Genomic DNA, 14,235 nt, shown 5'->3' on the forward strand with positions numbered 1-14,235 from the left:
TTGGTTCGCTTGTTCTAGGAATAATCCCTTTGTTAAATGCTCTCTCAATTTGAACCCCCAATTCATACAAATCTTTAAAGGTGAATAGTGGGACAACTATCATCTTCTGTAACATATCGAGCTCAAGATTCTACACTACTATCCAAACTTGCTCTTTCTCTAGGGCTTGTTGGTCATTTGTGCAGCCTTTGCCCTCAATCTCACAACAAAGTCTATGAAGGGTTCTTTGGGATTTTGAGAAGTTGCCTCTAGCTCACTAATTGTCACCTCTGCCTGAGTGTTGTAGGACTACTGATCAACAATTTCCATAGCTAATTCTCTTAAATTCTACTTGGTCGAGTCCTCTAGTTTGGCATACCAGGTGGCTTTCACTTCCAATAGAGTCCTTCTGAACAATGATAGTTTCTGAGCTCATGTCAAGCCCATTGGTTTCAAGACATATGAGAAGACAGGATGTGGACGATCGAATCCCCACTTCCGTCGAATCAGTCAATATGTGACATCTTAAAGTTCGTTGGCAACCTTACGGAAGCCTTAGTGTACCCATCCTCGATGCCCAGGATTAAGTTAAAGCCTTGAGACTTTTTAAGCATTCTTTCAAGTTGGGAGACTTTTATCATGGCGGGATCAAAATCATGGAGAGTTCCCCCCCCCCCCCATGGTGTTGTGCCCCAGAGGCCGGACAGCTTGTGATTGAGTTAATACCTCATGAGGATTTGTGATTGGAGATTTTCAGCTAGCGGAGGTGGATCGAGGTTCGGCGGGGTAGCCAGGACTGGATATATGGTAGATGTCCCTAGATGGGCGTTGCGTTTTAGCAATGGTCTCATCCTACACGACAATTCTTTGGTTTAGTGTATCCATGGTTTTTTGAAAGGCTATTATCATGGCCACAACCTCTTCTGAACTCTATGCCATCACGGGTCTGCTGAGTTGGCTATTGGGGAAATGGATCGGTGTAACCTGAAAGCTAACTAACAAGGATTTTGACTTGATTACACTTTGATGTACCTAAACTGGATTAGTCTAGACGGGTTTGACTGGATTAGGCTTTTTTCGAATGGGTCTTTTGGCATTGGATGGATCTTTTCTAAGTTGACGTTTGGGGATCACATGGACTGGACTTTTGCTGAGTGGGTTTTTTCTGGGATGGGATGGACTGTGATGGGTTAAGGCTTTCTGGGTCGGATTGGGTTAGGCCTTTGCTGAGTTAGGTACTGCTTCTTCTTTGGCTCAGACAAACCTAGCATTAAAAACAAAGGCCCTATCAGATCAGGGTACCGGGTATGTTGGTCAAAAGAAAGCAAGACATAATTTTTGTCCTTGGTTCTGATCTTGCTGAAAATTCGCCCATTTAGATACAATCCCCAGATCTTGATTTTTTGATTTCCACCATATCAAACACAAACCCTTGGGTTTTGACTCAAATCTGATTTTGATATGGCCCTTAGGGTTGAAAGGAATCGCCACAAGATTAAGACTCTCTCAGGATTGCATCACACATTGCCAAAGATTTCACATTTTGCACAAAAGGCATTCAAAACACCCCTATGAGAGGTTAGGGTTCCCCTGTCCTAGCTTTAGGAGTGATCTACAGCTTTACTATTCAAAGAAGTGATATCACGACATCCTGCATATGGGCGAGTACCCTGTCCTATGTTGGAACAATCACTAGAGCTTTATTATATGCACTAGGCCAGTTGGTCAAAAGGGTACCTCAACAAGGTTACCTAATATTCCTCTCACACTTAACACTGAAAAGTGAAAGGAAGATCAAGCGATACGGCGGTAACCCAGATCCGAGGGTTATGTTTCCAACATGACATTGCCTACGTCTGACCAGTCTTTTGGCAAGCTTTCGACAAGTCGCCCAGGATATCAGATGGTAAACACAGTGACTAATGAGCACCATGCAAATGCAATGCAAAGAACATATATATGTAAATAAAATTCACATCATTAAATCCAAGTCAAGTTCTCTAAAATCCTCAGTAGAGTTGCCAGAAACTGTAGTTGGTTTTTCGCGCTCCTCAGAGGGGTTTAGTCTCCTCGAGTATGATAGCCCTACAGTTCAGACTTCCGTGGTTCTGAATCTGGTTTTACAAGTGCAATGTGAAATAGAAAAACAAATGAGAGTCCAAATCTGACAAATCTTAGAAAATCCATTAATCATCAGAGATGCCAAAAATGGACTGCATTGCCAGATTTTAGAGTCGCCACCTAAATATTTTTAGGAAATTTAGGAAACCTGTGATTCGTGCCAAAGGCAACTTGTCCGTCGTATCCAAAGTTGTCTCGGTTCGGAAACTTAGGTATGAGAAGGGAAGGTCATGAATTAAGCATCCCCTCACCCGATCAAAGATCGGCCTCTACTAATCATGATGTGAATTTTATCAACATTACATGCTCTTGTTCTGATTATTAATATGCTAACTTACTATGTGAGGCACACAAGTATAGACTATTTCTCTTGCTTTGGAAATGACTTGATTTTATGTGATTTTTAAAAGGGCTTTGAGTGCACACAACTCAAAAGGAAAGAAATTAGTTCGTACACACATTTGATCAAAATCATCCCCAATGCAAGTAAAATAACCTTTATCCATAGGCATTCAAGCAGTTTATTTTGATTAAGTATGTAGCCTCATGGTAAGATGCTAAGTATGGCAACAATTTACGCACATGAATATGCTAAAGCCAAAAATGCTTACCTAGTACTCTGAGGCAAGCCAAGAAGAAGTTAGTGTAAAATAATACATGACCTTAACTATGTACATGATTAATGCAACACATACAAAAATGTAACTATCGGATTTGGCTTCTTAACATGACATATGAATCAATTCAAGGCATGTGGTAGCGCACGTATTCAAGTAAGAAATAATTGATGATATCAAGGATGATTAGCTGAACCCTAATGTATGCAAAGATGGATGCAAATCATGGAAATGATAGAGAAAACATGATGCTATACAATTAATGGTAAGCGGTTAAATAAAAAGGAGAAAGAAATGAGGGTTAGAAGACATATAAATATTACAGGTTTGCCTTGGCACAAAAGGGTCCGAATGGCCTATGTAACTAATTATTACAAACACTAATGAATAAACTAATTAATTAATTATTACAAATTCGAATGAAAATAACTAATTAATTACAAATATAGTTATCTATGCTACTAATCTAAAGAGATTAAACGAAAGGTGGGGAGTTGCGTGCGTGTGGGCAAGAACATCCTCCGGAAACCCCCACTGCTAGAAGCTGCTCTGTTCACAGTCTGAAAATGGATTTGTTTTGGGCCTCACGATCTGCTCTGTTTATCTGGAAAACTACCACAACTGTACAAAAAGGGATGGTCGGCCGGCCTTAAGAAGTGGTCGACTGTACAAAGTGATGGCTGACCAGCCACTATTGTTGGGGAAACACCTGCTGCGACATAACTGAAACTGAGCAAAACAAGGGGTTTCCGAAGGATGTTCATCATTTCTTTTGTCTCCTGTTATGAAAAATTCTCAAGGAGAGACTAGGTTTGCTTCACAAATCATCAAACATCCCAAGGGTATTTAAATGATGATTAATGAAGCAACTGGATAGAAATTAATGGATTCAAAGCTAACTAAAACTAATTATGAAATATACAATCAAAGATATGGCCAAAACCCACTGAATCTTATGGAAAACAAGAGCAAATGAATACTCAAGCTTAGAGAGAATAGGTTTAAAAGGAGCCATTCTTGGAGGCAAAGCTCATACACAAGAGGTTCCATCATTAAGAAAACTAAAGAGACTTCTCTTCCCCCTCATGGAAGATGGATTGAAACCTCCATTTCTATGCTTCAAAGGAACTAAAAGAGAGTCTCTAATGGTCTTGATGAAAGAGCTCTCATGTAGCTTCGAAGCAAAAGCAAAACTAAACTAAGTAAAAGCAAGAAATGAAAGTGATAGAGAGATGATTGCAAGCTCATCTTCCTACTCATGGAACATGGATGAAACATCCATTTTCATGCTACAAAGAAGGAACTAGAAGAGAGCTTTGCAATATCTTCCCAGAAGAGAGATATGAGACAAGAATCAAACTATCTATATAAGCTTTAAACACATACATGCATGTCATATTTAATCAAAATCTACCTAAAATAGTACTGAAAATGAAAGAAAAGAAATAAAAATAAGAAGAACAACAAGAAAGCAACATTAGAGAACAAGTGTATGGAAGGGTGGCTAACCCTTCCACCTTCAACAAGGTATAAATCACATGTTTGAGCCTAAAAACACTTTGAAAGTCAGTAATGAAATGAAGAACAAGAAGCTTAAAAGAAAAAGAAATGGAAAGAGTTGAAGAATCAATCTCTAGAGAAGAGGAAGAGTTTCTTGGTTCACAAACTACAAGCTAAACATTCTCAAGTATCTGAAACAGTGTTCAAAATCTCGGCAAAAAGCTTCAAAGTCAAGCTTCAGTGGTGTATATCTAGTGTATGTATATCAAGACGGTAGGAAAGGTTTGGATATCTTTGAAAGAGGCTTGCTCACTAAGTTTCTCAACCCCAAACACTGAGTACAGGTGCTGTATTTATAGAATTTCGACATTTCACGTCGAAAATATCTAAAAAAGAATAGTTGGCTTGGAGCTCATGCATAGGAGTTGTTACATTTGCAACACATCTGTTCTCGACAAACATGGCCGGCCGACCAACATAGTGTGGCCTGCCAGTCATTTTTGCTTTTGCTGCTTTTTTAATGGACAGGCTAGAAAAATAGGGTTTGGTCCAAATGGGGTGCAAGGTTTGGGTTTGAAGCTCAAAACTGAATCATTTTATTGAAGATTCGAACAATTGCACAGCGTAACATTTCATCATCGAGTGTTTGGATTGAAGTGCCCAAGTCTTAAGGGTGATCAAAAATTGGGTGTCTACACTACCATTCCCAACCCCTATAAGTGAAAAAATGATCAAGCGGTACGTTAGTGATCCAGATTCGAGGTTTGTATTCCCACCATGACAGAGCCTATGTCTGGTAAGCTATCTAAGATATTATGTGGCAAATACATTGATTTAAGTGTACCGTGCATGCAAATACAATGAACATATACAGAAAATAAAATCTTATATCATGAAGTTTAAGTCAAATTCTCTTAGTTTTCCTAGCAAAGTTTAAGGGACTTGAGTGCTTTACATGTGCTTAGTGATGCTAGTTCATGTCGTTAAGTGATGTATTCTTGATGGCGTCATCTTGGCGGGAAGAATGTTGAGTTGAATGTGTTCTAATATCCTTAGCATAACTACGTTGATTCAGCGGCATCATTTATACTCAACAAAGAGTATGTGTGCTTGTTCGGTGAGAGCATAATGATGTCCGTCCCTTCCATTGGTCTTTGTTCTTGATCGGCAGTGCCATTGCTAAATGGCTTAATAGCCCATTTGATTGTTTTGCTCAGTAGATTTTGCTCTGGCTCGAAGGTGATGACTTGCCCAATCAATGTTAATTTGCTGCAATGTTAGTTCTTCAGATACTCCAAAACAAATATTTAAGCTGAGATAGGCGAGTGGTCGACAATTCTTCTTTGTCTTTGGTTTGCCAAGGCACTTGATCGACAACTTCTCTTTGTGCTTTCGTTTCCCGAAGCACTTGGTCGGCAACTCTACTTAGCTCTTTGGTTTACCAAAGCAGCTTGGTTGGTAAGTCGGCAACCTCTTTGGCTTGCCGAAACACTTTCTTCGGCAACCCCTTGGTTTTGCCTTGCCCAAACTTTATTGGTCAGTGATTTTGGCAACTTCTTTGGCTTGTTGAAACATTTCTTTGGCAACTCGTTTTGGTTTTTCGTCTTGCCAGAACCTCTTCTAGACAGAGAGTGTCAAGTCTTTATTGTAGATTTGCAAACTTGGTTTTGTTTCTCCAACTTTTAGTAAGCAAGATACATATTCGACAAAGGTTTGACAAAATTTGTGTATAAATACATATATATATATATATATCAAAATTGAACTTCAGTAAAAACAACATAATCAAAAAGAAAAAAGACAAAGACCTAGTAGTAGGTCTACTTTTTCTAGAGAGAGATTGTTAAAATTTGATCTTGTATAAAGCGAGATCACTAACCTTCGTGTGTAGACCATATTTACTTATGGTAACATGTAACACTAGTCTGAGCACCTTGAGTGTGGTGTTTGTTCTTCTCTTCATTGAATTCTTTAGCTCTTTTTCATAGACGGCGCCAACTGTGAGACCTTAAAAATTCTCTCACATGGATTGTTGAAGAGATCCAACGAAGATATGAACTTGGCCTCATGGACCTACAAAAATAAACATGGTTGACGCCACCCAACTAGGGTTGTCGGCCGGGGGCACTCTAATGATAAAGTCAGAATCTTCAAGCAAAGAGAATAGATGAAGAACTTCAAAAGTGTTTGTGTGTGTGTTGTAGAGATGAGGCATACCTCTTTTCTATGGGATGCCTTCCTTTTATAGAGGTGGCTTGATGGGCTTCCTTACTTGGACTGGGCCCATTGTTAGGACTTGTTTGGATTCACCCCCAATAAGTTGGGATGTTTTGGTGTTTTTTGGGCTACCACAACTATATAAAGGGAAGTGACATCATTTGGAAGGTACAAGACACAAGAACAACAACAAGAAATGTAGTCAAGTGCTCATGTGTGAGTGATTCCAAAGTGAGGTATCCTTGAGAATCTCCTTGTATATTTAAATATATCTTTGTATCTAAATAAATATTAACTTTAGTATGGTTGTTGTGTTCCAACTCAACAACTTTAATGGTGGTGCTCCAGCGAATGGGATTATGTTGGAATTTTCAATCTACATGCTTATGCTGGGTTCGTATTAATTGTAGTGAAGGCATTGATTGTGAGGGAAAGAAAGTGCAAGAGAAAGAAGATGATTTGGTGGCTTTGGAAACTAATAACGTGGCATGTTATAATTGGCTGTTTGTAAATGATTGTTTTTACGGAACAATAGTGAGCAAGATAATCTCATACCCTAATGTAAACATACTAATAAGAACAATGCATATTAAATTCTAAAATAAAATAATTTTTTTTCATACACCCAAATTACTTATACATATTCAATTGAGAAGGTTTTAGAGTTCATAGAAGAACTGGGTTTAAGGCCAAGTTTATATATGAAGAATAGGTAAGTTCTTTTTCCTTTGCTAGAATTTAATCAATGTCTTGTTTAATCTGCAAAACTTTACACCATATAAGATCTGTTGTTGTTAGAACTTCTTCACCAACCCACCACAATCTCTATTTCATTCGAATCTACCCCTTTTCATCATCATCATCACTCGAAACCACTCCAAGTCAACACTCATTCGCAGTGACTTACTTCATAAATTTGTGAGTTTCCTCTAGGAAAGACTTTCTTAGCATCAAGGAAGAGTGAAATTTTAAACTTTTCCATAGTATGCAATGTAATAGAAAATAAAGATTTAAATAAATTAAGAGAAGACAAGGCATTTGATCACCTCGCCACAACAAACAATTGCTAGATGCAGAGCATTTTATTAAAGAAAAAACAAAGATAGAAACATGTTTACTACGTTAAGGTTTCGTATGTATTATAGAAAATGAATCAAAAAATAAAAAGGTGAACAGATGGGAAACAATCTTTACAATAAACCCTAAAGAATAAAGCCCTAAACTCTAAACCTACAAAACTTTGATTCAATCCAAAGAGGAAATGGTATCAGCTATTAAATGCTATGTGAGACTTGTTTTGGTTGATCTTGAAGCTTGTGTGATACCTAATGTTGAAACTATGCGAGAATTCGGTGTGCCAATTGTGAACAAAGGGAATAGGTGTAATGAATTCTATTTAAGGGTTTTTGAAAAAGTTTTTCAAAGTACTGTAATTTGGGGGTTTTTGACTTGTTTATTATTTGGGCGTACCACAAATTATGATTTTATCTTGAAGGGCAATTTGTGAAGAAAAAAAAAAAAAACATAAGGTATATTAAAAATAAATTATAACTCTAAATAATTTAATAGAGAATATTAAAAAATTGAACGTATTGATTTTTTTGATGCAAATAGAATCTCCTCTATATTGACAGCCATATGGCTACAATATTGCCTCAAAATGGTCCCAAAATGGACACTACTTTGTGGCCCAAATTTTACTTCTAAAGGTAGTTTATTAGCAAATTTATTCCCTTTCTTTTTTTTTTTCTTTTTTTTTGGGTTACATCGGAAAGGATTAGCAAATTTATCTTGACATTTGAAATCTAGTCTCTTTTAACGCCATTCCAAAATTAAATTGATTAAAAATAAATTGGTGAAAATCAAATTAAATCCTTAACTATGATCGACTTAATTCTAACTAAGATTTTTTTTTTTTTTTGTCAATAGATAAGAAAGTGATTATAATTATGAAAAATATTTATATTATCAAATAAACTAGTTCACAATAATTAGAAAGTTAAATAAAGCCTAACACAACCAATCTACAAGTCCACCAAGCCCAAAGCCCAATACGTACAACCCCTATAATGGAGGAGAAATAGATTGTCACCACAAAGTATATCATACTCCTCTCCGTAAAAGTTGAACTCGAAATCTCACACCACAAAAGGGTGTTACACAATCACTAGGCTACAAAGGGTGCTAAGAGCTAATTACCGACTTGAATATCACTACAACAAATTACACTTTTGGCAAATAAATTTACTGACTAAAATAATTTAGCTGCCAAAAGTTCCACAATAGGCAACTAAAAAAACGATTGGTTGGCATTAGTTTAGGGTTTAGGGTACTAAATGTTTTTTAGTCGTGTTATAATATTTTTTACTGACTAAAAAAAAAAAAAAAAGTTAGTCACCAAAAGTGCCACAATAGATGACAAAAAAAAACTATTGGTCAACATTAGTTTAGGATTTAGGCTATTGTTTTAGTTGTGGTATATTAATTTGTGCCAACTATAAAAAATTAGTCACCAAATAATTCCACTTTTAATCTTTGGGGACCAAAAATTTTGTCACTAAATATGTATTTTTTGTGATAAAAATAGTTAGTCGGCAATGGTGTCAAATTTTTCAGATTACCGCCCAATTTTTTCCCCGACTAAAATATTGACTATGTCTCGTTTGGGGACTTAAGATTTTAGCCAAAAAATAACTATAAGTTATTATATCACTCTCTCTATTTTTCTGCACATATTTTTATAAAAAACTAAAAAATTAATTAAAATAGTCAATTCCCAAACGAAATTTAATTATGTTTTATTTTTTTATTTTTCTAGTCTCTCTACTACACCCAAAAAACCAGCAAATTAGTTCTTATACTCCTGGCCCAAAAGGCCCAAATTATGGACTTGAAACTACAGCGAAAGAATTGGGTTTACGATCGCACATCGTTACATCGCCACCGCCACCACTGCTCACCTAGCCTCAACATTGAGGTTTTTTGTTCTCAATGTCCCTCTTCCTCTCTCTCTTTGTTTCTCTGTCTCCTTTTTACTATTTCCCCATTTCATTCTGGCTCTAGTGTTTTTTTTAAAATTTTTTTTTTTTATGCTGTAGGGTTTTGATTTATGTGAAATGTGTAAATGAGTAAATGGGTTTTAATTTATGCGAAATGAGTAAATGGGTTTCATCAATGAACCAATGATTGAAAGAACATGCAATTTATTTATTTATTTTTTTGGTTTGTTTATTACAAAAAATGGCATGACTCTACTAGAAGTAAGCATCTAGAAAATTGAAATACCTTGCTGGGTTGGTTTGGATGACAGATGGAAGTGTTTCAGCTCCCACTGTGTATTGTTCAACTTTGGGTTTGGATTGGCTTGGCTGCTGGCTCATGCAACTCAGATAGCTGGGTTGGGCTGGCTGTTTTTGTCCTGTTTTTAGGTCTATGTTGGGGTTTTTGGTTGTTAGCTATTATTGGGGTTTTTGGCTGTTTATTATTGCGAGAGTGTATTGTTCACCTTTGAATTGGAATCTCTCCAATTCCTCTTCCTTTGTTTTGGGCAAATAACTTTTGAAATGCAATGGGATACAATACAACAATGTTTTCAACTACTTACATAACATTTACTGACATTGTAAGTCTTATAAAAAAAAAAATGTTACCACATAGGCTACTACACGTGTAATGCTCCTTTAGGATAATAAGTTGACAATTATAAATTAAAAGAAATAAGAGAAAATTACGCCATTGGTCATTGTAATTTTTTCTTTATGCTGATTTGGTCTCTGTAATTTTGATTAATTTAAATTCTATCTTGATTTTTTTAATTGTGTTAATTTGGTGGGGAAAGTTTATGTATGTTGTTTAATCGTGTTTCTATTTGGTGGTGTTAATCATGCTTCTATACATAAATAAAATCTCTTCTTCGCTCATCCAAAAATAAATAAAAAATTACTAATTGCATTGGTTTGTAAAAGACTAAAAGGCGAGCCGCTTTTTAGTTGTTGATGTATGCTGTTTAATTCTGAGTTGTTTCTATATGTTTATGCACATATTTATGCCATTTCTGGAAGGACTTATGCAAAGCTTTCAATTGCAAACCCAAGTGTGAACCTATTGTGTGTAGTGGATAGTGCGTAGTGTGTAGTATGACCTCCATGTCCTATGATGTTAGTATTTCAAAATATTTAGTTTTTTCTGAAGGTGCTTGAAATTGTCCTTGATGCAATGAATCAAAATTGTTCTATATATGACTCTTTTCAATCAAAAATTCTGAAAATTTAACTTATCCATGAAGAGCCCTTGTATGCTTCCTTGTAGCCACTACAAGAAAAAACACCTCTGCTGCTCCCAACAGGTTTCGAACTTGCGACGTCCCTTTGCACACGCCAAACCCTTTGCACAACACTCCCTCCACTATGCCAGTACATCATCACATGATCATATATGCAATATATATTATTTATATACTATATTAACCGCAATTAATACAAAATAATATTTATAAATATAATTTTTTTAATTCAATATAATTTTTGTCAAAAATAAATTATTTACTAAAAAAAAAATTAGGCGACTTTTGGCGACTAAAACCATTTTTTAGTCGCTAATTGTATTATTTTGGGCTACTAATTATTTATTTGTCGCTAAAAAAACAAGTTCTCAATTAAAAATCAGCACTTTTGGCGACTAAACAGAAATTTCGTCGCCAAAACCCCCACTTTGGGCGACTAAAATGGATTTTCGTCGGCAAAACTACTATAATCAGCGACTAAACCTGTTTTTAGTCGCCAAAACCATACCTTTTCGCTACTAAATTATTTTAGTCGCTAAAAACCGTGACTTTTGGCTACTAAACAAACTTTAGTCGCTGAAAACCCTATATTAGGCGGCAAAACTTCCTTTTAGTCGCTAAAAACATGCTGTTCGGCGACTAAACCCTTTTAGTCGCTAAAAACCTGCTTTTCGGCGACAAATTCCAATTTAGTCGCCATTTCATGCACTTTCAGCGACGAAATTTCATGTTTTGGTCGCCATTTCTGTTTTTTGTTGTAGTGAGCTGCTTGATAAATAGCATGCTTTCTTGGATGTTCCCTTCTAGTTGATTAAGGAGTGTTGATCTCTAAGAACAAAGTTTCCATGGTTTAGAGACAAATAGATCAGAGATTTGTCTTGATTTCTGAAGGATAGGTCGCAGGATTTGTTAGATACAGTGAAATAGAAGTTCATAAACAGAAGGTTTTGTAGGTGTGAAATTAAAGGCCATAAGGTAAGAAAAGGGGCTAGGGTTAATTTGGCTTGATCAGGTAGAGTTTTATGGAAATCAAGACTGTTTTGAGGCTGTGAATCGTAATTTAAGAACAAAAAATTTGTTGAAGAGAAAGGAATAAGAAGAATCTAAAAATATCAGTTTTGAAAAAAAAAATACTAATAATAAATTACCCCTAAGGTAAAGTTGCATAAAAAGGGCACACAAAGCTCAAAAGCTTCACACTAATTTTCAAACTTGAACTCCACTATATTTAGTTTTTTCAATTTGTATTGTGCAATATTATCACTGGACATATTTATTTACATGTCAATATATTCGAATTTGTGGTTGTCCATGACAAAAAAAAAAAAAAAAAAAAAAAAGAAAAAAAAAAAAAGAAAAAGCATGTAGCCATTTAAAGAGGGATTTTTATTTTTATTTTATTTTAATTATTGAGTGTTTGAAAGAAGATTGAGTTTAGAAGATGATTGTAAAAGAGAGAAGAAGACAAATGAAGCATGTAGTACAGCGAAATCTTGCATACTTTTCTTTTTCATTGTACTTGATTTGTACTTTGTTTTGATAAAAGAGAGTTAATAATTTACAAAATATCTAATACTAAAGACATATATCTCATGTCTCAACAACGATTCCTATCCCATATTGTGTAATAGAAATGAGTAGCTTATAGCAAAAATGTAATAGACATAAGAGAACTAGTGAAGCATCTAGTGAAGAGAAATGTTACATACTTGGTTCCCACCTCTTCCTTTTTTATTGTACTCATTCTGATTATTAAGAGTTAACAATTTGACAAGGCATCTAATACTAAATAAGCATATCTTATGCTTCAAAGGTGATTCATGTCCCATATTGTATGATCGCAATGAGTTATTCTAACTTTGATTGTTATATAGGAAAGGATTCTCTTTCGTGATATAGAAAGGTGATTCCTGTCTCATATATGTAGGTAACTTATTACATTAAATTCAGTCATAAAATATAATTTCGATCTAAGAACTACAATTAACTTGATTTCAGTTTAAAGCCAAAATAAAAACTATTATTGACTTGATTCTTGTCTAAACTTGTTTTTTATTCCGTTCAGACTTATTGTGTAAGTAACCCATTACATTGCTACGATCATATAATCAAATAATTTTCAACTTTCAAATTCAATTGATTTCTAATTCCATTCGAACTTATTGCATAGATAAATAGGCAACTAATTCCATTGTTGCCGTCATATTTTTTATTGAACCTAAATGTTCATTTAAATAAAATGTTTGGTCATGCATTCGTTAAAATCAAACCCACAATAATAATGAGTCATCAACCTATTAAAAATAAAATAGAAATAAATTTTCAAACAGATGGGTTATATGCCCAACATACTCGAAATTAAATTTATATTCATCTTTTATGCTTTTGTTTTGTTTTGTTTTTTTTTTTTTTTTGGAACTGAAAACATAACAAAAGAGCTTACAAGAGTTCAGAAGGAGCATCAACAAATGAAAGAAACCTCAAATGGGTAGATGGCATAGACACCTAATCTAATTCTAAAGATCCTCTAAGGTAGTTCATTGCAGTCGAGTGGGCAACCTGATTAGCAACCCTTGGAGTCCAGATGAACTTGTGACCTCTCACACTTGCCATGTTTCTAATATCCTGAACAATCACAGCTGATTCCCATGGAGGGGCATCCTCTGACACACAAAGAAGGATAGCGTCCTTTTGTCATCACCTTCAACCTCCACTCTTGAAAGATTGAAAGTATCTGCCAACAAGAAAGCCATTCTTATAGCATAAAGTTCCCCCTGGACCACAGATGAAATTGAAATCTTCTTTGTGGACCCATCAGTTAATCTTCCATTCTTATTTCGTAGAACTGCAACCACGGCAACCATGTTTGAGCATTTCGAAGTTGCACATCACAATTGAATTAGAAAGATCTTGGTGCAGTTGGTAGCCAACGAACTGAGGTGAGTGCAGCGAAGCAACAAATTCTGCCCATGTTTGGTGGATTAGATTGAGTGGAATTATGAATACGGTGGAATTGAGTGAAGAAATTATTAGTGTGATAGTATTAGATTGGAGACAAAGATAAATATACTAGTATAGTAACATTAGTTGATTGGAATTAAATCTATTAAATTATATAAAAGTTCTCATTATATGAAAATTAACTTTGTTGTTTTTGTAATGTGGGAGCAAAATTGTCCTTTTATACCCAATCTCATGGGATTTGATCAGCAATCTCACTCCTCCCATGGCAAAGTTAATCCCACCATGTGGGGAGATTTAGTCCCGTGGGACTGCTAGTCCCATTCTATTTATATTAACCAAACAAGAGTTATGTAGGGCTCATAAAATTGTTATTTCAATTCCCTCATCTATGGAACCAAATGAACATGACGTATTTGATTTGATCCCGTAATATTGTTACCTAGCTAGCTTAAATAAATAAGGAAAAATTACTCATAAATTCCATATTGGTAAATGTTGCTCTATCTAATCCTGAGTGTTTTTTTCTTAAACCATTTAGTCCTTTTTATTTTTGGT

The sequence above is a fragment of the Camellia sinensis genome, chromosome 3 (assembly GCF_055761805.1).
Source record: "Camellia sinensis isolate YWXY chromosome 3, ASM5576180v1, whole genome shotgun sequence".
NCBI classification, from domain to species: domain Eukaryota; kingdom Viridiplantae; phylum Streptophyta; class Magnoliopsida; order Ericales; family Theaceae; genus Camellia; species Camellia sinensis.